The sequence below is a fragment of the Vidua macroura genome (genome assembly GCF_024509145.1).
Source record: "Vidua macroura isolate BioBank_ID:100142 chromosome W unlocalized genomic scaffold, ASM2450914v1 whyW_random_scaffold_30, whole genome shotgun sequence".
NCBI classification, from domain to species: domain Eukaryota; kingdom Metazoa; phylum Chordata; class Aves; order Passeriformes; family Viduidae; genus Vidua; species Vidua macroura.
Genome location: NW_026530534.1, coordinates 3068848 through 3093623, shown reverse-complemented (window position 1 = coordinate 3093623; position 24776 = coordinate 3068848). Strand labels below are relative to the sequence as shown.

Here is a 24776-nt window from a genome sequence, read left to right as displayed (position 1 = left end):
CTCAAAAAGTGACTTAGATTTAAAGGAGAAGAGGGAAAGGAAAGGCTGAAAAGCCTCATCCCCTGCTCTTCCTCTAACAAACTGGGCACAATTACGAATAAACCCCCAAAACATGTTATTGGAACTAGGACATAGGGTAGGATGAAGAAACTATAAACTATACATATCTTGAATAGCCTCTAGTACCTTTGTAAACTCCCTATAAATCATCACTCAGCCCAGCACAATAGCTATTTTAATCCGCTCCCCTCTACTGAAAGCTATGTGTTAGGGATAACATTGGGGCTATTTCTGGGTAAGAAAATAAGCCTAGGGACTAGAAAGGTATTAAAACCTCAAAAAAGCTTAGGGACCAGAAACACATGAAGGCCTCTACCCAGAGAGACATTATGAATTCAAGTAACATGGCTATTGACTGCTTTATCTCAAAACAGAGTAAGTACAACTAAAATGTAATCAGTATAGGTTTTTTCTGTTTTCTCGAGCCACGTGTTGGATGCCAAAAAAAGTATTTGTCCTGGTTTAGGGCAAATTTGGGAGAAAACCTCCAAAGGGGTTCCTCTAGAAAGCAGATTTAAGTGGCCCCTCCCTTAACTGGTTTGGGAAAATATTTCCTTGGAGAAGAGTGGAAAAAAACTGTTTCTTTAATAGGCAAAGCATTTACCAGCAGAAAAAAAAAAAAAAAAAAAGAACAATATTAAACAGTAAAACCTTTTGCTGCTCCAAAAGAGATGACAAATTCAGAAAGCCCCTTTCGTGGGCTGTAGTTCGGCTCACTAAGTCTGTTATCAGTCTCTCTGGCACTGGAAATGCCACGGCCCAGGCCAGGCCCCGGTGGACTATAGGTGTGAGCTGGCGGTGCTCTTTTGGGTGTTCAGTCCAGAGCAGGTTTAAACAGTTCTAAGAGAAAAGAAAACCCACAGTCTAGGGAACTTCTCTGCCTCAGCTAGCTAGAAACTAACTAAAAGCAAAGGAGAGCTCTGTACCGCCATCTGTCTGTGCTGCAGACAACACAATTCAGGAGCCAGAATGTGGAGGAGTGAGTGCAGTTTCTGAAAACAAACTCTGCTCTTCTTCTCTCCCCCCCCCCCCCTTCGCTCTCAGAACTAGTCTTAAAGGTGCAAAACTCATTTTTGGGCTAAACAGACGAATGGGGATACAAGCATCATAAAGTCACCCTAGGACATGCTCTTTCCTCTGCCCCACTCTTTTTAATTATCTCAAGTTCCTCTGATGGAAAAGACAGTTTCTCTGGCAAGGGTGGGGTTACTAGGAGCAAAGGGAGGATCTTAAGAGTTTTCTGGCAACAATGCAGCTTTCCAAGCTTCTTCAGCAGCCAGTCAGTTACCTATTGCCTCTTCTGAGCGCCCTGCCTAGTGTCCCCTAACATGTATTATTGCCACCCCTTTTGGTAAATTCACCACTTCCAATAGGCGAGAAATTAAGCTCTCATGAGCTAATGATTTTCCTTTGCAGGTTAATAAACCTCTTTCTTCCCATAATTTCCCAAATGCATGTATCACCCCATATGCATATTTAGAATCAGTAAAAATATTCACTATCTTGTCCCGATATACTTCACAGGCCCTTACAAGCACATATAGCTCTGCTGTCTGAGCTGACCATGTGGGTGGAAATCTACCCCCTTCCTTTAATTCCTTTCCATTAATGATAACGTATCCTGTAAATCACTTCCCTTCTACCACCCTTGAAGACCCATCTATAAACACATTTTCTCCCTCAGGCCAGGGAGTGCCTCGTAAATCTTCCCTAGCCCGGGTCTGGAGATCTATCACTTGAATGCAGTCATGGGTTTCTTCCTGGCCCCCCTCTTCAGGGCCCTTCACAGAGGCTGGGTTAAACCTTTCCCCACTTTTCAGTTCTAAGTCCTCCTGTTCCATTAAACAAGATTCATACTGCAATAACCGAGCGCTGGTCATCCACTTAGAGGCTCTATCAGTTTACAAAGCTTTAACCTGATGTGAAACTTGAACAATCAGATATCCTCCTACTGTCAGTTTTTGGGACTCAGTTACCATCAAGGCTGTGGTTGCACAGTTCTGCAGACAGTGAGGCCAGCCTCTGGACACTGGGTCTAAGAGCTTAGAAAAATAAGCAACAGGCTGCTGTGATCCCCCGTGCTCTTGTACCAAAATTCCTTTAGCATGGCCATGTTTAACATCCACATCTAATTCAAATTCCTTTTCTGAGTCTGGAAGAGCTAAGACTGGGGCATTAACCAATTTGTCTTTTAACTTTCTAAAGCTTTTCTCTCCTTCTGGTGTCCATGCCACAACATTAGGACTCTCTTGGGTTAAAAAGTCATATAAAGGTCTGGTTAAACAGAAAAATTTTAAATCCATGCTCCACAGTACCTTAGTAACTTTAAAAACTGCCATAACTTCTTCTTTGTCTGGGGTAATGGTACTTGTACAATTCCTTGTATTCTTTCTGGATCAATACACCGTAACCTTCCATTCAAAATGTGTCCCAAATATTTAACCTTTTTCTCTACCAACTGTTCCTTCTTTTCAGACACTCTAAGTCCCTTTTTATCAAGAAAATTAAGCAGCTTCACAGTAGCCTCTTCAACCACCTTTTCCCATTCTCCTGATAAAAGCAAATCATCCACGTACTGCAACAACCTAACTCTCGAGGGTGGAGTAAACTCTCTTAATATTTTCTGCAGGGCTTGCCCAAACAAAACCGGTGACTGTATATCCTTGCGGGAGGACTGTTCATGTCAATTGTTGTTTTACCACCTTCTCTCCTTCCTCCTGCTCCCACTCAAAGGCAAAATACTGTTTACTGTCCTTGGTAATCAGATACCCAGAGAAAGCATCCTTTAAATCCAGTACTGAATAATACTGATGTGAAGAAGGAATCTGATTCAGGATGGTATAGGGATTCAGAACTGTGGGATGCCTTGGTTTGACAATTTCATTTATTATTCTTAGATCCTGCACCATTCTGTAGGTTCCATCCTGTTTCTTAACCAGCAGGATAGGAGCATTATAGGGAGACATCCATGACTCCAAAAGACCTGCCTTTAGCAGGGACTCAATGACAGGCTGTGATCCCTTCCTTCCTTCCCTTGAAATAGGATATTGCTTTTTAGACACCACTTGCCCTGGTTGCTTCAAAGTAATTTGGAGAGGCTCTATATAAAATCTTCCATATTTCCCTGGGGCCGCTCACATTTCTGGGTTTATTTCAACATAAGTCTTCTCAGACATTTTACACAAAGTTACCAGTGTTAGACTCTGTATAATTTTTCACAATACTAATTTGCATTCCCACTTTAGCCATCAAATCCCTTGCCAGTAAATTACAATCACAATTAGGAACAAACAGGAATTCATGCATTTCAAATCTATCCCCCACATCTACTAAAAGCAGTTTAATAAAATGCACTCGCTCATCCTTTCCACTCACCCCTTGTATAATCAAAGATCTTTTTGACAATTTCCCCCCCTTAGGGATAAAATTCAAGGTGGATTGAGAGGCCCCTGTGTCTACCAGGAAACACAGCTCCTCTCAATCTGGACCCACCTTAAAAGTTAACAAGGGCTCTGGTGTGGTGGGTCCCTGGTATAATGGGAGCCCCTGACACCCCTAACAATCTATCTCCATTATCCTCTGGACTTCCTCCTCCTGAGGATCCAGTTGTTTCTGCAGACATTCCTGCTTCCAGTGTCCCTCTGCCCTGCAGATAGCACACTGATTTCTCCCCAACCAATGTCTGGGTTGGCTCTCCCCTGCTGAGGAGGGAATGCTTCTGCCACTTCCTTGTGGTCAACCCCATCCCTTCTATCCCGGGGGACCCCTTAGGTCCTGCAGTATATCCCTCTGGGACCATAAAAACTCTGCTATATCACCTTTGCCTTTGCTTTTTCCTCATCCCTTCTTATATACACTTGCTGTATCTTTCTAACCAGTTCATCCAGGGACTTATTCTGTTCTTCCTCTAGTCCCCCCTGCTACTGCCTGTGGATACTCATTTTCCCACAGCTCAAAACCACTCATTTTTCCAGTGAACCAAACAAAATCCTTAAAAGAAAATCCTTATCCTTCCACATACAATCTGCATTTCCCAGATAGGTCCTCTTCCTCCTTGTGCTCACTCTCTTTATCACACACTGTATAACAGAGCCGGTCCCTGACCTGCCGCAGTGTCCAAATGGCTCCTCCCCCCGCCGTGCTCCTAGCGGGCAGACACAGCCGGCAGCACCACAGGAAGCCGGGGCGTCCCGCACCCTCATGGGGGCCGGCAGCCACTGCCGCCCCTGCCCGGGGGTGGCGGGGTCAGGCACTGCCTGGCGCTGAGCCTCGGCTGCCCCACAGCCCCCACAGGCCCTCAGCCCATGCTCCCGGTCCCGCACTTCCATGTCTGGTCCTGCTGCTCCTTGCCTCAACCATATCTCTCTACATTCCCCTTCAACTAATCTTTTCTCAACATATCAACACTATTTGTCCATCTCCTGTTGTCAAAACTCCTTCTCGACTCCCCTTATTGCTCCCCCCGGGCATGGATTGTCAAGACCCTTTCTCGACTTTCCCTTATTGCCCCCTTTGGGCATCCATGTCTTTACTTCTGGAAGAATGTGTAAACCAACTCTACACTCTTCCAAAGGATTCTTTGGAGATATTTTGGGATCATCATCCCTTTTGCCAGGGCCTCTTCCTTCCCAGCTTTAACTTTGCTACCTCCATGGGTGCCCTGTCAGGTTTACCTGTGCTATCCTCCACGGGTGCCCTCCCAGGTTTACTGCCCAAAGATCCCATTTTACTCACTGGTGAGATTTTCAGTGGTCCTTCCCTGTGGACTCTTCACGGACCTCCCTGGTCTGCCACTCATCTGTTTCCTGGACAGTCTCGGGAACCCAATCAATCGCCCGGTGCCGGCCACCACCAAGGGAAGCTGATCACCGAAACTGGGTGAGGCACACCTTCAGCTCCACTTGCTGCCTGCTGGCCCTGGATGGTGGAAATATACTGGACAAGATCCTCCAAATTGTCAGGAAAATTAATCCATAAACACCAGAGGTTTATGTCCAAAAAGAGACAGAGGAGCCCTGTAACTTTATTTGAATAAAGGGAGAGGTCAGTGGCATTTCCCATGGGGTCTCTCAAACTATTAGAGGATGCAGCCTCCTTTTTATCCTAATTTCCCGGCCGCATTTCCTTCTCTCTTTCCCCATTGGCTGAGGTACTTGAGAGGTACAGACTTTCCAAATCAACTAATACACTCCCTTTCTAATGTGTACTCCCCCCCTTTTTCTTTTTCCTTGTGTCTCTGTTCTTTTTCTCTAAATCTAGAGATTTAGGTATAGTCTTGAATGAGTAACAGTCTGTATCAATTAGTGGAATTCCTATGGAATTTATGGTTGCCCCCACTGCTTCTTTCACCTCTCTGTATCTGGCCTTATCTACCATCAGGTCCACAGTTTGTTTGTAAAGACACCTCCTTTTCATTCCTTTCACTTCCAACTGGAACTATTCTATTTATTTAATTTATATTACCCGAATTTGAAACTTATTTATGTTTTATTCAAGTTGCTAAAAGATAGGTTGGCTCCTGCTGGCATATTAATCAGTTGTAACCATGTCAGAAAGGAAACACATTGGAAGGAGGCTTCTGTTTCTGTTGACTTTAAATAATTCCTGTGATAGCTCTACAGTAGCTTGCTTGAAAAGGAGAAATTAGCCAGGTAGCTAGATAGTTATCTCAAACAGATAATTGCTTATTTAAAGTTACATTAAAACAGAAGTAATATTTGCATTTAAAGATATTAATTGAAGATCAGATTCAAGACATCATTCCTCCTTCAAATTCAGATCAAGCAAACATCTAGACACTTGATCTCTGAGGGTTCTTGATTCTACCATCAAATCAAGAGGGCTGAGGTGTTTTTTTTCATCAGTTAAGGCTGTTTCTCTTTAGTTTGGAAGGATATCAAGAACACAAAATTTTCTGGGACCAGAGGGAACCTGATTCTCACACAAAGCTACTCAATAGCATTCAAAGCTTCTGTAAGAGTTCAGCCATTTTATTTCTAACCAAACTAGGTGGCACCTCAAAGCATCCAAAAAGGCTAGGAAGTTTATGTACAGCTGCAACCGGTACCTCCTGCTCCCGATCTCTGGTAATATGGTTAGCATAACTAATGCCATTTTATAAGGTAAATGGCCATTTTCTGTGACTGAGCTGGTCACGTATCGGTACCTTTTTGCCTCCTCAAGGTCTTGAAGGTCCTTCACACTATGCAGACTTCTCCCCTTCCCTATTGGCTTCCAGATTTTTGGACACCATGCTGACTTCTCCCCACCTTACTGGCTTTGAAGGTCCCAAGGCACCTGGTCAAATCTTTATTTCTAGTAGGCATGATATAAATTATTGAGACCACACAGTCAATAAGAGCTAAGAACATTATTAGTGTATAATTGCTGAATCATTATCTGGAGACCCAAGATCCCTACTAAGGGCAAGTGACCAACGAAATTAACTTTTGCAAGAACAGAGGTTTCTTATCTGAAGGATCCATATCTAAGAGAAACATGAATTGTTGATGCCTAAAAAATTTGCAAAAGTTAATGATGGAAACATCTGGATTAACAGACAAATCACAAGGATGCTGACAGACAATTATACTGCACTCCTACAAAATACATGCTTGTAACATATGTTGCTATGCTGTACCACGTTTATGATTAGACAATTAGAAATCTGCATTAGTAGGTGGATTATTCATATCATACCCTTGTAGCATAAGGTATAAACCCCCTAAAAAATCCCTTGTTTGGCTGAGACATCTCATGCACTTGAATAAATACATACCTTTGTAATTCTATACTTTGCGTCCTAGCCTCTCTCCTCAGTCGTCACAGGCCAAATTTGTAACACAGGATATCCATAGCTGATTTTTCTTTCTTATGATGGCTTACACATTTTCTTTCCTATGATGGTGAGAGGGCAGTGTGCAGCCACTGGCTCCCAAGGCCTGTTTATAGAAGCGGTACCGCTGCCATAAAGCACTGTGGCCACTTCACGAGGCAGCACTAGATCCACCGCGGAGGGTGGGCGGATGGGAAGGGAAAGACGGACATTCACCGCCCCAGGGCCTAGTGGCCTGAGTTTGGAGAAGAGCTAACAGACAGCCAACTGGGGACGAGCCCACACCACTCTCCGCTACGACGCCACTCTCCTCGACGGAGCACCGAGAGACGGCAGTGGAGGAAAAGGAGCGCCTGCGCGGTAACGAGTAGCAGTGGACTAGGTGGAGGATTTCTTTCTGCGCTCCTGTCGCAGTTCGGAATTTGCAGTGCGCCTGCGTGTTGGTGGAGGGGAAGAGGGCGGTGTCCGGTCCCGTGTTTTGAATGTCTCGATGCGGCTAGCTCACTATTTGGCAGGAAAGTGAGGAGGCCTCTATCCTGATGGTAGAGTTCGTTTACGGAGAGGAGGATCCAAATGTAGCAGAGGCGAATTGGAGGCAGCAGTGGTGACTGTGGAGTGGGACAAAAGAAACAAGGGGAGCAGCTCCCCATACTGCTGCCGCAGAGAATCTGGGTGGCCTAGTGAGACAGGACTGCTGCGGCTGCAGTGCTAACACTTCTAGACTATCCTCCTGGCACTCCCAGGCGCCCATCCCCCCAGCAGGTGAGTAGTGAATGCGGGAGAAGGGGGAAGGGAAAGGAAAGCACAGCCTAGGACCGGGTAGAACCGGAGGGAGTCGCTGTGGAACGAGCTCGGAGCCGCTGTTCGTAGCTTTCCCTCCCCTCCCCCTTCCCTGCGGCTGACGTTATTTATATACTTGCGGTGTTCCGTCTCTGTTAACTCTTTCTTCTTCACTGTCTGCCTCAGCAGCCCGCCTAAAAGCCGCGGGAGGCGGGCGAGAGTGGGGGTCCTCGGACTCTCTTCCCATGTAGTACCCCGACTCCTTGGCAACCACCACTCCTTTGGGCTCCGGGGGACTGCTGCTCTCGTTTGGCATGGCCCCTCCCGGTATCTACCCCGCCCACATCGCGTCCGTTGCTGGAGAGAAGGGGTCGGCAGCTGCACATTCCCCCTTCCTCTCTGTGGATCTATTGTACTGTGGGCTGGGGCCCGCTAAGGGGCTCCCAGCAGATAAGCCTCTCTGTCGATAGTGCACGTTGAGGGAGACAGGTATGTCTCTGACCTGTCATCTATTGGCTCCCCTCATGAGAAAATGTGGTGAAAGGGATGTGAGGGTGGTGGCCGGGCTCGGCCGAGCCTCAGTAGCCAAAGGCTGGAGCTGTGAAAGTTGCTAACGCGTCGGGCTGGCAGCACTGGAGTTGCACGCGCCACCGCTGCTGTCCGGGACACCCAGAGTGTGTGGACGTATGCTCGCGCTTTGCTCGCGCTTTTCTGGGTTTCTTTGTCTACTGCTGTCGCCGCTTTCCCCTCCTCCCTCGATTCCCTCTTTCTCCTCCCTCCTCTCCTTTCTGTCCCCCTCCCTTCTTTCCCCTCTCTTCCAGACTCAAAACGCTGCTGCAGCTGCAGGTTTGTAAATACTGGAATAACACACACAATATGGCTGACGTTCGCCCAGCTCCTTCAACGGGCTCTCTTTCTCCCTCTGTCTCCACTGCTTAGCCTCTTCTCCATTTAGTCTTTTGTTTCTTCTCATTCATCTCCCATAAAAAAAAAAAAAAAAAAAGAATTCACCCTCCTTATTGCGCCCATGGCGGGATTTCAAGGGTAAGGATCGTCACTTTGGAGGCTTTCTCCTTTCGTTTTGCCGTTTACAACAAAATCCAAACCTAAAATTAGGGGGGGGTTGGGAACCTAGCAAGGCCTGGAGGGAGGGCGAGAATTGGCTGAGCCCTGCTGAGAGAGGCTCGGTTGGAATGCGCGTATTTCTTTGGGGGGAGGGGGCTGGTGCACTGAAGTGCTGGCAGAGATGAAATACTGTATTATGCTTGCAAAAATGATCTAGTAATTTCTTTCATTTTGGGATGTAGATCAGTATAAGGTATTAACTTGACGCAGTCTTATTAAAAAAACCTGAGATACTTATGTTAGAATAGGCATTGTGTAGTGAAAAAACATAGCATAGGTTTTCTTGGCTTTCTCTGTATCTCCTTGTCAGTATCTTAAATAGCTCACAGATTACAGGATATAAAACTGAAATTAACACTTGCCAGGTCTCTTTGTGTTGCTAGTTTTCTGTCACAGAATTAATTGCCCTTGTGATGACAATACTATAAACAGAGATGTGTTGTTTTTGTTGTTAATAAGAGCATTTTTTCTTAAAAAAGTAAAAGGCATGGCATTGTGAACCGAAATGCAATACTGAACTACACAACAGCATATTTCTGACTTTTAACACAAGACAAATGTTCAGTTCAGCACCTACCAACCTCATTTAATCAGAGTACCCTCTTCTGACTTCAAAGAAAATAACATATATTTTATTGGGTGGTTGAGGTTTTTTAATTACATAAAGCCAAAATAACATTTTAATTTCTTGGGCATATATAAAATGATCTGCTGGGGAACAGCATATCTAGGTTGTAAGGATGAGTACACAAGGTGCAAAGGATGTGATGCTTTCTAAATATGTGTTACTGTAACTCATAGTCAATGTTTCATTTTCAAAGATTATATTTAAAAACACAGTCTTTATTCAAAGTATGAACACATTGATAGCCATGGCTTCTATCAGAGCAGTGCCCTAAAGTAATGTCCTAACTTTTTGGTTTTGTTTTTGCTATTTTGCTTTAGAAGCTTCTAGTGGAGGAGCACTGGCATAGCATAATCATAGTTCTTATTGAATTAGAAGTAGTTACTGCATTTTAATGCTAGAATTAAGTATCATATATTAATACATTCTTTAATTTTTTTCCCTCCTGCTTTTTCTCTCCTCATTAACAAGTGTTGATTAACTGGAGAAGACTATAAATTATAGGATCGAGTTTACCACAATGTAAAACTTGAGTGGAGTAATCCAAATTGCATTTTGAAATATGTATTCATGTCATGGCTCCCAAGCCAACTGTAATATTTCTAGATGGAAAAGTCTGAGCAAAAGTCTATAACTTGATATGTTGGTGAATTTATGCAGCACTCAGTTACTCTATCATTAACTAATCAAAATATTAGTTAACTAATTTGTATTTTATCTATGAACAGTGTAAAATGGGCCTGGCAATGCTAAAGTAATTTTCAAGTAATGGTGAAATTATTTAATTGAATAATATACAGTACTTATTACTGTTTTTTACATGACAGTGGTTGGATTTAACTTTCTCTTTTAATCTAAAATGTGAATTTGGTGATGACATGCAGAAATGTAGGAGGTGAATTTATTTGACTATTTGACAGGTTGAGGAGAATGTTTTCTTATTCTTTGACCATGTTGTAGCTGATAGTCCCCTTGTATTAAAAGTGCCAGCTACTTTAATTGAAGTGCTTTGGATTCAGTCCCTGCAGTTCCATTTTCTGGGAGTGATCAGTGGTGTGATAACCTGGCTAGTCTTAATGTTCCTTTTTGGAGGTTTTGATTTGTTTGATTTTGTGTCAGAGTTCTGGGGAGCCTATCTGTTTGCTTAAGTTTAAGACTGCTTGTATCTGCAAGTTTGGAAATGCTTTAGGATAAAAGTGCTCTAATAAAATATATTGTTAATGTTTAAGGTCACTGGTTGATCTCTCATCCTTCTGTTTTCAGAGTCTTCCTAGTGGTTCAGAGGTAGTCCTGAATACCAAGTTCCCTATGTAACTTTGTGTCTAGCCTATTAAGATAATAATTCCCTCTGAATGTGTACCTCAAAGGCTTTTAAATTCTATCTACTGTATTGCTTGGTGGGTTTTTTGTTTTCTGATATAAAATTTCGATAGCCAAACCGAATTTTATTTTTATACCTTTTATTTTAAAGAAAGCAAGCAAGCAGCACTGGGTGGCCGGGGAGCCACCGCTCCACTAACGGCACACACCACTTACAAGTTTGGCAAAGTATATATACTGTTTTTAAGTCTACAAAGCATTTTCCAATGTGCTTGTGTTAGTCTGAATCAGTAGATATCAATAAGCTGGGATCAGCAATTTCATAATCTTTCCAGGTGGTCATTGGCTTCCTGTCCTGTTCGTGGTCATCTGGAGGGAGGCCCTTCACCAGTGTCTGTTAAATAATTTTAGTCTCATACAAGTGCATCAAGCTTTTTATTATACACAAGCATTTAGTTGCTTTGTTGCAATATCCCTTATCTTTACCACAGCTTCCTCTATTTTATTCTAAGCATCAGCCATTTTTGCCACCTCATCTCTTGACTACTATACTTCTTCTATTTTCCTTTTTGATGCTTTATTTGGCTATTCGGTCAGAAAGTTTCAAAACCGTTCTTAGTTATCCCAGGGAACATGTCCACTTTCAACACAGCAGATACAAGCATTTTCTGATTTCATTGCTAATTGACACGAATCACAAAAACATTTTTCACAATCCCTTCCCACATTACTATTAGGTCAGAACAAGTAATGAACATCAGGAACTGCCGGGATCCATCCCCGTACGGGCCACCAATTGTTGGTGTCGGTGCTTGGCACCAATCGACCGTGGATGGGAACTGACTGTCACTGTTAGTTTATTATCTTACTGTAAGACTTTCATACCTTCTTTCTGTGAGTTCTCATGGGCAGCTCCTCACAACACTTGACTCCTTTTCTTTTTCTTCTGCACAGCTGGCTGACTTCTTCCTGTCCCTATCACAACCACCTAACCCTTTCTGTCCCTAGTAGCACATACTAACCCTTACTATCCCTAGCACAAACACCTGATCCTTACTCCTCACAGCAGCACAGCCAACTGACTGCAACTCAACCAGTTAATCAACTCTTTTATAACACCCATCCTTATTGGACACAGCTGCACCCTATTAAGGGCAGGCCTTATTGGACATAGCTGTGACCTATTAAGGGCAGGCCTGTTCCTACTCTTTGGTAATTAGTACAGCTGCAACTCCTCAGGGGTGAAATTGCCTTCAGCACTATCTCTGTTTTCCTACAATCCACCCTCCCACAGGAAGATGGGTAACTATTCTGTTTTAAGATTACTATGATGACTAGTTTGTAAAGTATAACCTTACTTAGCAAACAGATGTCTACCACTGGTGCTTCTTCTTAAGGTGATATTTCTTTGCCCAGATGTTGCTAGTCACTTCTAAAATGAAGAAGTAAGTTTGACATTTTCAGTAGTTTTCACTTGATGCCTTGGAGTAGCTACCTAGAACAGAGGCTCGACAGAATTAAAATAATAAAGTAGGTATTTGTTAAAGGCCTTCAACAGATATATCTTGGGCAGTGCAAAAGCCTTGCAGAGACTACACCCAAGATGGGGTTTACTGTTGTTTAATGCATACTGCCAGTGGATATTTAGTGTTGAGACTCGACAAGGTAGAGGCCTTGTCAAGCCTCTAAAGGGGGAAATGATGCCTTAAGTCTTAGTTTTTATATTTTTCAGATCCTGTACTACATTAGTGTATAACTCTGAACTCCATATAGAGTGTTAGTAAGCTCTCTTCACATTTTGGTCAGACAAAACAATCCTTCCAGGCCTGAGAACAAAGGACACTATCTGCCTCAGGCCCTGAAAAGTACAAACAAAAGTGAATGGGAGGGAAGCAACCCGGGGGAATATGACTTCATTACCTGAAGCTATAATTGGACAACTAACCTCTGGTATGCAAATAGACCAAACTTATATCCGTCTGAGAAACTCGTGACCATCGTCCATCTTGGGTGTAGCCTCTGTGAGGCTTTTGCACTGCCCAAGGTATATCTATTGAAGGCCTTTAATAAATACCTACTTTATTTTTTTAACTCTGTCTAGCCTCTGTTCTAGGTAGCCACTCCAACAGTAAATATCTAACAAGAGCAAATATCTACTTGATCTAAAGCATACTAAGCTGTGTTTATGCTAATTTCTAAAAAAGCCTTCACCTATCTACACCTTAAGTTGACCCCCTGTCCTGGTTTAGGGCAAATTTGTGAGAAAAAACTCCAAACTGGAATGCCTTTAGAGAGCAAATCCAAGTGGCCCCTCCCCAAATTGGTTCAGGAAAAAATATTTCCTTGGAGAAAAGTGGAAAAAACCTGTTTATTTAACAGGCAAAGCATTCACCAGCACAAAAAAAATGAACAATATTAAACAATAAAACCTCTTGCCAATCTGAAGAGATGACAAACTCAGAAAGTCCCCTTTGTGTGTTGTAGCTTGGCTCACTCAGTCTCTTATCAGTCCTTCCTGTGCTGGAAATGCTGCGGCCCAGGCCTGGCCCAGTGGGCCACAGGTGTGAGCTCTCAGTGCTCTTCTGGCTGTTCAGTCCAGAGCAGTTTTAAACAGTTCCAAGAAAAATAAAAATCACAGTCTAGGGAACTTCTCTGCCTCAGCTAGCTAAAAACTTAACTAAAAGCAAAGGAGAGCTCTCTCTCGCTGTCTGTGCTGCATACAACACAGTCCAGGAGAAGGATGCGGGGGAGCAAGTGCAGTTTCTGATAACAAACTCCGTGCTTCTTCTCTCCCCCCCCCTTGCTCTCGGAAACAGTCTTAAAGGTGCAAAACTTATTTCTGGGCTAAACAGATGAATGGGGATACAAGCATCATAAAGTCACCCCAGGACACCCCCCCTTTCAAAAATATAAATTACTTTTTTCTTTTTTTCTGAACCTGTATTAATCTCATTTCAGTATAAAAATGAACTTTACTAGATCATGACTTCTTACTCCAAGAAGCACAACTGGAAGACATATCAAACATCAGATTTCTAGTCTGATATGTGTTAAGATCAAATAATAATTTTCACAACACAGTTTCCTAGTTTAGAATGCATTTTTCTTTATTAAAAATTCTTACCTAGTATGTTCAAAAAAGGTAACTGCACTGTATACTTTCAAGGTTGCTGTTGAGATTTTTAAATCTGAAATTTCCCAGCAGCATAGAAGAAAGCATGTTCTAGAATAGTTCTCTTGTGACATTTTTTTAATTGGGTATAATTGGCCAGGTTGGGGTATGAGGGGAGACCAGAGTATGGCTTCAATGAGTGAACTCTGTGGGAGAAACTTGTGGACTGCCCTGTACTGGTTAGAGTTGGTTCTAGACAGCTCATCAGGAACCCCATTGCAGGTCAAAGATGAGCCAATCAGTAAATTTTGTGGTGCCTCTGTGAAAATAAAACAAGGAAGGGTGGTAAATGCTGAAAAAAAGGAAGAAAAGAAATAACAGCAGTGCAGAAGAAAGAGGAGACAGAAGACCATGCTGGAAGAGAGCAGGAGCTCAAGTGGTAGTCTGAGCAGGAGGTGAGGCCTGACTCTAAAGGGACTGCTACCAGTACAGGAACCACCACACACTGACCCAAATTTCCTGAGCTGCCTCTTGCCCCATCAAAGAGACTTCTGTGTGTGGTGATGGGATTGGAGAAAGAACAGAGGGAAGGGGAGATTTTGCAGAGGCAAGGGATGATGAAGTGGATTGAAAGCTGTCTGAATGGCTGGACCCAGAAAGTGGTGATCAGTAGCACAAAGTCTAGTTGGAGACCAGTAGCTAGTAGTGTAGCCCAGGGGTCAATCTAGATCCAGTCCTTTTCAGCATCTTCATTAATGACCTGGACGGATGGGGCAGAGTGTACCCTCAGCAAGGGAGGGAGTGACATACCAGAGGGTTGTGCTGCCACTCAGAGGGACCTGGGCAGGCTGGAGAAATGGGTGTTGCATCCTGAGCTGACAAAAACCTCGTGAAAATCACCAAAGGGAAGTGTCAAGTTCTGCCCCTGAGGAACAACTTCATGTACCAGTACATGTGGGGAGCCACCCATCTGGAAAGCAGATTTGCAGAAAAGGACCTGGAGATCCTGGTGAGCACCAGGTTGAACATGAGCCAGCAATGTGCCCTTGTGGCAAAGAAGCCTGATGTTATGCTTGGCTGCATTAGACAAAGTATTGCCAGCAGGTCAAGGGAGGTGATCCTTCCCTTATATTAAGCACTGGTGAGATCGCATAGAGTATACTCCTGGAAAAGCTGGCAGCCCATGGCTTGGACAGGAGCACTCTTTGCTGGGTTAAGAACTGGCTGGATGGCCAGGCCCAGAGAGTGGTGGTGAATGGTGCTGCATCCAGCTGGCGGCCAGTCACTAGTGGTGTCCCTCAGGGGTCTGTGCTGGGGCCAGTTCTGTTCAGTATTTTTATTGACAACATGGATAAGGGTATTGAGTCTTACATTAGTAAGTTTGCAGATGACACTAAGCTGGGAGCACGTGTCAATCTGTTGGAAGGTAGGAGGGCTCTGCAGAGAGACCTGGAACGGTTGGATGGATGGGTGGAATTCAATAGGATGATGTTTAATAAGTCCAAGTGCCAAGTCCTGCATTTTGGCCACAATAACCCCCTGCAAAGTTATGGGCTGGGGACGGTGTGGCTGGACAGTGCCCAGGTGGAAAGGGACCTTGAGGGTACTGGTCGACAGATGACTGAACATGAGCCAGCAGTGTGCCCTGGTGGCCAAGAAGGCCAATGGCATCCTGGCCTGTATAAGGAATAGTGTGGCTAGCAGGACCACGAAGGTCATTCTTCCCCTGTACTCGGCACTGGTGAGGCCGCACCTTGAGTACTGTGTCCAGTTCTGGGCCCCTCAGTTTAGGAAGGATGTTGAGACGCTTGAGCGCATCCAGAGGAGGGCAACGAGGCTGGTGAGGGGCTTGGAACACAAGCTCTATGAGGAATGACTGAGGGAGCTGGGTTTGTTTAGCCTGGAGAAAAGAAGACTCAGAGGTGACCTTATCACTCTCTACAACTTCCTGAAAGGTGGTTGTAGTCAGGTGGGGGCTGGTCTCTTTCTCCAGGCAATAACTGACAGAATGAGAGGACACAGTCTTAAGCTGCATCAAGGGAAATATAGGTTGAATATTAGGAAAAACCTTTTTACAGAAAGAGTGATAAAGTTCTGGAATGGTCTGCCTGGGGAGGTGGTGGAGTCACCATCCCTGAATGTGTTTAAAAAAAGACTGGATGTGGCACTCGGTGCCATGGTTTAGTTGAGGTGTTAGGGCATGGGTTGGACTCGGTGATGTTGAAGGTCTCTTCCAACCTAGTGATTCTGTGTGTGACTACCATGTCCAGTTCTGGGCTCCAGAGTACAGGAGAGATATGGACATACTGGACAGAGTCCAGTGAAGTGCAACTAAGGTGATTAAGGGACTAGAGCATCTCGTATCTAAAGAAAGACTGAGAGAGCTGGGAATATTTAGCCTGAAGAAAAGAAGGCTCAGGTAGAACTATAAATACCTGAAGAGAGGTTGTTATAAAGATGGAGCCAGACTTTTTCCAGTGGTACACAGGGACAGGACCAGAGGGCACACAGTGAAACATAGGAGATTCCATCTGAGCATTAGAAAACACTACTGTTAGGGTGACCAAGTGCTGGGACATGTTGCCCAGAGAGATGGTGGAGTCTCTGTCCTTGGAAATATTCAAAATCTGTCTGGACACAGTACTAGACAACTGGCTCTAGGTGGCCCTGCTTGAGTAGGGGGGTTGAACCAGATCACCTCCAGATGTCCCTTCCAACCTCAACCATTCTGTTATTTTGTGATTTCTGAGGGAGAATGAGCATGGCTTTTTGTTTGTTTCAGTAACAGAACTGGTAATTAGAAGTTTTTAATTGACAACAAATTAAATTGTTCAAAATTCCCCAAAAATCAGTAAACCTTTTTGCTCATAACACGTTTATGTTAAGTTTTCCTGTTATCCTTTTTCAAATACTGTGTCAAACATAACTAAAATTCAGTACAGTTTTTAGCTCTCTGGTATGCTTAGATAATGGACATCATCATACCGATGAACATTTTTTTTCCATTCTTCTGTATATCTGTGTCACCGTTGAGTCAGGAACGGAAATGAAGGTGACACAACTCCATGCATTTTCAGAAGGCATAAAAGCTCCTTTATTACAAAACTTCACGTTTTTATAAGCAACATAGTTCACCCAGAACCTGATTGGTTCTTAATAACACCTGTCACCCAATTGGTTAATTAGGAGCAACACCATTTTTCCATAAACATCACGTAGAACACATTCCACATGTTCACAAACACCAGCTGCAGAGACTTAGGGTAAGAATTGTTTTAATTCTTTTCTCTGAGCTTCTCACAGCTTTCCCAGAATGATGCCTGGGAAACTGTTTCTCTCTGAGAACATTCACATATCTAACTTATCTGGTCTTCAACTTGAATTGTAAAATGTTTGGAGAGTAAATTGTCTTTAAATTTTCTAGGAATTGTACAAATAATGAAACTAAGGCTTGGAAAATGTAGGTTGTCTAACACATCTTGTACTCAAAAGACAGCTACATCTGTATGATTTGGGATGGTTGTTTGCCTATCCTGTTCCTTAATCTCCTGTATATTGGACAGTTGTAAGATCTCTGTCTTAATGTTGAAAGAAGACACAAGGTTTCATTAATGGTTGATTTGCCATCAGTGGAGCTGCAGTTATAGGATATCTGATCTGTCAAAATATCCACTGACAGGAGTGTCTTCAAAAAACAGCTTAAGAGAAAATTCTGTCTCTTGCGTGGTACAAATACTTTTCAAAAATCTGACTGTTAAATGCTTTTGGAGTTAGGGAATACACAGGTGTTTGACGTGTTTGGAAATTGGAAATCATTGAGTACTTATTGCTTGACATTTTATGAGTAGGGGGAGCATTCACAAAAGCTGCCCTCAGGTCTCATAGAGTCATCTCTACTAAGGAAAAGGCTTTTTCTAGAAGGGACTCAAGATAGAAATCTCTCCTTGTCCATTGACTGCTGAGGGCACCTCAGGTGACTACTGGCTTATTTTTATTGCTAGTATTTGTGAATGAAATCTCTTTTGATCTTCTATGTGTGTCCTCTGTCCCCCCCATTTTATAAGTATAAACATACTTTACTGTTAGGTGTAAACCATAAGACAGAGCAAGCAACCTCTCTTGTGGTTTATGTGCTGTCCCAATGACACTGAAATCAGCCAGAATAAATTAACGCAATTTGAAGCATTAGAAAGCAGGCATTCTTTATCTATGTAGAAAACACAGAGGATCTCTCCTTATTCCGCGTGTTCAATGAGACTTTACAACAAGGTATTTATCCATCATCATCATACATATTCATTACAGCGTATCTCCTATCTGATACATAAACATCACTTTCTTAGAACTAATTTGCATGCATCTGCTTCTTACTGGAAGTCCTTTTATGGTCCTGGAGGGTCATCAAAAGGGGTCTCTGGTGGTTGTATTCACTGAATGCTTTCATATTAAAGGTGACCTTTCCTTGAACTTTTTCTTTGGACATGTGCTGTTGCTTCTTGTTATGTAACTTGCAAAAAAACTTACTGTAGGCCTCTTTATCCGTTTCTCCACTGGTTCCAGCTATGTTTATCATCCTGTGTGCATACCTTTACATCCTTTTATCTTTTTTTTTGCCAGTTAGTCTTTAAGCTCTATTCAGCAACTTCAGGGAAACTGAAAATTTCTATTCTCTATGTTATTTATCACTAACAATTCACTTGTTTAAAGTTGAGGGGAGGAAGGGATTGACTGACTCCTACTCTCAGTTATAGCAGTGTTGGCTTGTATAGAGAGGACGATGAGGCAAATTTAATTCATATGACTAGAGATATAGCTGTCAATGTTGGATTAAAAGTATATTTTTAAATGGTAATGACTTGGGACAGGATTCTTTGCTGTGAATAAACATCCTAGTTATCAGTCATGCTGAGGCCTCTAACCACAGTTCTGGGATACTGTATGTTTGGGTAGGTGTAGAGCAAGTTTAAATATGAAGCAGGGATGTGGTGGGAAAAAATAGGAAGAACAGGATCAAGTTTTGTAGGTCAAAACAAAGACAGGGAGATCACTTGCCAGTTAACTGCCATGAGCAAAACAGATGACTTGGGGAATTTAATCACCAGAGGAGTGAGATTTTGAAAAAGCTTAATTTATTGCAAAGTCATTCATATATCTATATAAAATACTAATTCAAATATTGGGAAACAGAATCAAAACAAACATTAGAAGACTTCTGGCGAACACACTTAGGAAAACACTTTTCCTTCCCCTTTTCCTGGCCTCTGCTTTACTCCAAACTCTTCCCCTTGCCCCTTATGTCTGCAGGTTACACTCAGTCCCTTCAGTGATGCAGTGTGTGTATATCTAAGTTGTTATGGTCAGCATATAGCAGCTTCTCTGCTGCTCATTCCTTGTCACTTTTTCTGTTCTGGCATGGGTTCTCTGCAGACTGCAGTTCCTTCAGGAATGTTTGCTCTGCTATGAAGCTCTTTCTGTTGTGACCTTGGTGTTTCGTCTGTTGTTTTTCACTTCTTTTTGTTCCCTTCTCCCATTTTTAAATGTTTCCACAGAGGTGCTGCCAGCTTTGCTGATTGGTTCAGCTTTGGCCTGTTACGGATTTGTTGCTGAGCAGGTTGGAACCGGCTGTGGCAGGTGCAGGGTAGTCCCTAACTTCTTGCCACATACACCCAATGGACTATGAAAGGCAGAGGGAGGTGTCTGTTCTTGTGTGTGCTCTATTTATCCATAGGATAGACTTCCAGAAAGCCTTACCTGTATATAAGGGGAGGGATACCCTGCTTTCTGAGATCCTAACTTTTTCCCTTTCTGTGAGTTTGGTTTTTTTGTTTTGTTTTGTTTGTTATTGCCAATATATATATTTATGCAAAAATCTCAGGAAATACAGGACATAATTAAGTGTTTATGTTGTTGAATCCAGTTCAGGTCAGACATAAAGCTTTATGGAAATTTTTTTTCAAGCTAAGAGGAGGAGGATCTATCTCTTGTCCCTGCCAAAAGTTCTCACTCTAAAGTCCTATCTTGGTGAATGTACTTTTCCATTTCTTTTCCATTTGTGCCACATGTACAATAAATAAAATAATTTAGAAGCAAGATTTTTTAATGAAAATTATTATCAAAGTAAGAAATTAATACACAGTTTTGTAGGACAAACAAGGTATACTAGGGGAAAAAAAGATTCCATTATGGTCTTCATTCTTAGAGTCTTGGCTTCCTTCTTGCCATATTTTTTCACCTCCCTGCTAATACAGGACAAGAAGAACTAAATGTTTGAGGCATATATTTTGCTTGTCTGTAGAGGCAATTCCTCAAAGTCTATTCACAGACAGTCCTTCCAGTTATATAATCTTTTGAAGTACAATAACATAATAACATTACCTTCTTTCTCTGCTGAATTCTCACATCTGTAAATTATTCTAGGTGTTGGTAAGTGCTACCAAATACTGGTCCAGTTCATAAGGGGAGTGTTGTTTTCCCAAGATGCTAGGTTTTTTGTGTTCTGAAAAAACATTCTAACAAGAGGGGATAAGCATAGAATACAGTGTGAATTCTTGAACTACAGGTTGTTTTTGACAGCTTAGTTAAAAGAAATTTAAACCAGTTTCGCTAATTTCTTAAGAAAAACTGTTCATATACTTACAAACTTATGCAGGTGTTCTCTGAAAGTACATTTTTTCATAGCCCAATATACAGCTTTTCACCAAATAACTTAAAATGTTTATTCTTCCTCTTAAATACTTCCTTAAGATCTTCTGGTTATCATTTATTTTCATGGATATGCAAATAATACATTAGTTTCAGAGCCAGTTCTTTGTGCATTTTTTCATCCACTTCTTAAAGCACCAGCAGTATCATGATCACTGTTCTCTGTTTTTTCCTCCCTTTCTGGGAAAGATTGTCAGTTTTACAACTTTATTTCCCCCCGTTCCTTTTTTTTTTTTCTTTTTTAATTATGCAGGATGTTACGTGTTTTCCATGAAAAATCTGAAAGACTTGTATATAAATAGAAAATAACATACAGTGCTATGATGCTGAGGAGTAATCTTTTGTGTGTGTGTGTGTGTAAAAACCAAACACACAACACACCAGTAGAGTAAGCAGTTTAAGTTCTCATTTGCCCTTGCTGATGATTTCAGTGTTAATTAAAATATTTAAATTATCAGTATTACAGGGATAGGATTTCTTTTCTACGGCTGTGCTACTCTTCTACAAACAACACTTCACTTTAAAGAAGTATTTTTCATTGACCTTTCAAATTTATAAATATATAGAATATTTAGCAGGGCTACTCTCAAGGAGTTTTTCTCCCAGTCAGCGCTCATGTCTGGGATTGTCCTGACTCAGATGCAACACCTTGCACTTGGATTTGTTGAAATTCATGAGGTTCTCATGGGCCCAATTCTCAGGTTTCACCAGGTCCCTCTGGCTATCATCCCTTCCTTCTGTTGTGTCAGTTGCACTGCTCAGCTTGTTGTTATCTGCAAACTTGCTGAGGGTGCACTCAATCCCACTGTCTATGTCATTGATAAAGATTAAAGAGCACAGGTATCAAGACAGAGCCCTGAGGGACACCACTCATCACCAGCCTCCACCTGAACATAGAGCCATTGACCGCAAGTCTCCGTGTCCATCCAGCAAATTCCTTATCTGCTGAATAGTCCATACATCAAATCCATGTCTGTCACTGTTGAGTAAGAAATGACATAGACTCACCAGAAGGCTGGTTTGCACAGCATCTCACTTTACTTCAAAATTCTCTCTTTTATACAGTGTTCTGATACAGACAGACCAGATTGGTCAATTAATCAATACATTTCACCTGATTGGCTAATTAACAAAATGCCTTTCTTATAAACAATCTTTGAGAAAAACAGGAAAACAGAGGGTAGGAAAACAACACCTGCAGGTTGTTTATAATAACAAGCTATCATTGTTTATCTTCAACTCCCTAAAGTCTCACAAGCCGATTCTGGGAAAACGTATCTAGTTTTCTTGCTCTCTGACCAGGCTGTCACATCCACACATCTCCAATTTGGAGATAATGGTGTCGTGTGGGACCGTATCAATCCAAACCGAAATAAAACTACCTATGTGGAGGTGGGGATGGAGGGGGGAGGGAGGGAGGAGAAGGAGAGAAAAGGATAGAAAGAGTAACAATAAAAAGGAATATGGCCTAAAGGCCCAACAGCACTTAACAGCACTTTAACAATATTTAACTTAACTTATAACTTAACTTAAACAATTTAGCAAAGTATTCATATAGGATTTAGTATACCACAACGGTCATTTACTTACAGGCCTAACTTAGAAATCTAAAGTACTTAAGAATCTAGGAGAGCAGCATTTCTCCTACATTTGATATAGCATATGCACACCTGCATGAACACATAAAGAGTCTGCACAGTGTCCCTGTGAAAAATTCCCCTCAAAGGTAGTGAAATACTCACTTCAGATTCCTTTGCATCTTCTCAATTGGTGAAGGGTTGAACCTTGAGGAATGGGGGTATCAGCCCAGGATCTTTTGTCATTTGCTAGTCCTCGAGTATAGCAAACTTGAGAGTTCGCTGGCTCTGATTGCAGCTGCCGTGGTAGAAACCTCCCTTGGAATGGAAAATATGACCTCCTTCCCTCCAAATTATTATAACTTTGAAATTACAGGGCTTTCAGGCAAAGATATGGGAAAAGGAATAACAGTTCTTTACTAGAATATATATATATATATATATAAAAAGCAAGGCAGACTAACAACTACAATAGCAGCAACAACAAACAAATACAGAAACCCAATAATGGTGTTCTCTCCGCTGTCAAGCACTTTCCCCTTTGTTGTAGTTATGGTCACAGCTGGCAGGGGTGCTGTTGGCTCCCAGCCAGGCAGGGCAGGTGCAATGATATCCCCATGGCTGCAGGGGGCGCTGTGGTGTGAGCCAGATACCTCTCTCCACATGGGTAATGGCGGCTCAGCCGGCGGGAGAGAGAAAAGGCTTCCTTTGCAAACTCACGGGGGGGGCAGCTGGTCTCAGTGCCACTCGGGAAGTTGAATGGACTATAGCAGGAAACCTTGGAACAGCAGGCTGGAACAGCAGAGGCGAGCACACCCAGAGCAACAAAGTGTAGCAAAGACTCCGGGGCCACGCCAGAAGCTGCAGGGTGTTCGGGTGTCGGGTTAAAGTGTAGCAAGAAGACCTGACAAAGTAGCAGGAAACAGTGGGGCTGGGTGGGGAATCACTCCTCTGGATAGCTCACCAGAGATGGCTCGTCCCGGGGTCGGGCCGTGCAGAGAGAGCAGCCCTGGTGGGGGACAGTGGGATCCCAGCGCAACACGCACTGGCTCTGGGCTCCCAAGCAAGCAGAGGAGCAGAGAAGCAAGCCGGCAAGCCCCAGTCACAGTGCCAAATGAAAAGAAAAGTAAAGAAACAGGCAAAAACCACAAGGCAACAGGATATTCAGTCAGAGGCACTGCACCACATGGCCGCATGAGATGATCGCCCCATGGGAAAAGGGAGCAGCAGCCCTCTGCCCTCACCCCTCGCAGGATCCCAGGTTGGCTCCCACCCATCGGGATACTCCTGGAGCCAGGGGTGGGGGGTGTGACCATTCCGGACACAAAACAAAACCAAAACCAAACAAAAAAAAATGGATATTGTGAGAAACTATGCTAAATTTTAAAAATTTTAAAGCTTTATTAAGACCTTATCAAAATACAACAGAAGACTGAATCAGGAAAAATACAGAGCCGGGAGCAAAGGATTCAACCACCATGTGCTCATCTACAAAATGGATGCTCTGCCTTTTATACCTCTAGCCCCTCCCAAAGTCTTGTCAGTTGACTCCTTCTTCACTGTCCAGTGGTGATCACTTTCTTACATCTTGATTGGAGGTCAGGTGTTGTCATAGTAACAAGCTGACCCTCTCAAATGCCCCGACTACTCAGTCTATCCCATGATAACAATGCAAGGGTGAGGGGAAACATAACTATACATCTACAAAACTTCTCTTAACATATACATAATATTCACCCCTTAATTCTGAGAGTCAACCATTGCATTACTCATCTATAACAGATATGCTATAAAAACCATCCTCAAGACAAAGTGACAGGACAAGAGGAAATGGCCCAAAATTGCGCCAGGGGAGGTTCAGATTGGATATTAGGAAATATTTCTCCACAGAAAGGATTTTCATTAATTGGAACAGGCTGTCTAGGGAAGTGGTTTAGTCACCATCCCTGGAAGTGTTCAAAAAATGTGTGGACATGGTAATTGGGGACATGGTTTAGCAGTGAATATGGTAGTGGTGCTAGGTTGGCAGTTGGACTTGATCTCAGAGGTCTTTTCCAACCTTAATGGTTCTGTGATTTAAAAAGTGTCTTAAGGTCCTTGAATGCATCCAGAGGAGGGAAAGACAGCTGGTGAAGGAGCTGGAAGGCATTTCCTATGAGGAACAGCTAAGGACACTGGGTCTGTCTATATTACAGAATATGGTGAGTTAGAATGGACCCACAAGGATCATTGAGTATAACTCAGCCCTGTACAGGACAGCCCCAGGATTCACACTATGTGCCTGAAAACATTGTACAAACACTTATTGAACTCTGTCAGGCTTGCTGCTGTGACCACTTCCTTGGGGAGCCCGTTCCAGTGCCTAACCACCCTCTGGGTAAAGAATCTTTTTCTGATATCTAACCTAAACTTCCCCTGACACAACTTCAGGCCATTCCCTTGAGTCCTGTAACTGGTCACCTGTAGTGGGTTGACCTTGGCTAGATACCAGGTGCCCACCAAGCTGCTCTATCACTCCCCTTCCCAGTGGGACAGGGGAGAGAAAAATAGAATGGAAAACAACTAGTAGGTTGAAAAAAGGCAGTTTACTAAAGCAAGAAAAAAGTGAAAGTTTGCACATGCATAAGCAAAGGAAAAAAA

General features: G+C 42.9%; 1 protein-coding gene across 2 annotated transcripts in view; it reads left to right on the top strand.

The window, feature by feature from the left end:
* Positions 1–7316: 7316 nt before the first annotated feature.
* Positions 7317–24776, top strand: part of LOC128822716 (spindlin-Z-like) — a 119507-nt gene continuing 102047 nt past the window's right edge. The window contains exon 1 of one of the 2 annotated variants that reach the window (XM_054004526.1): positions 7317–7657. The gene's annotated coding sequence lies outside the window, so the exon portion shown is untranslated. Of the gene's footprint in view, positions 7658–8083; positions 8165–24776 lie in introns of those variants that run through there. The other variant, XM_054004528.1, reaches the window with a different exon arrangement.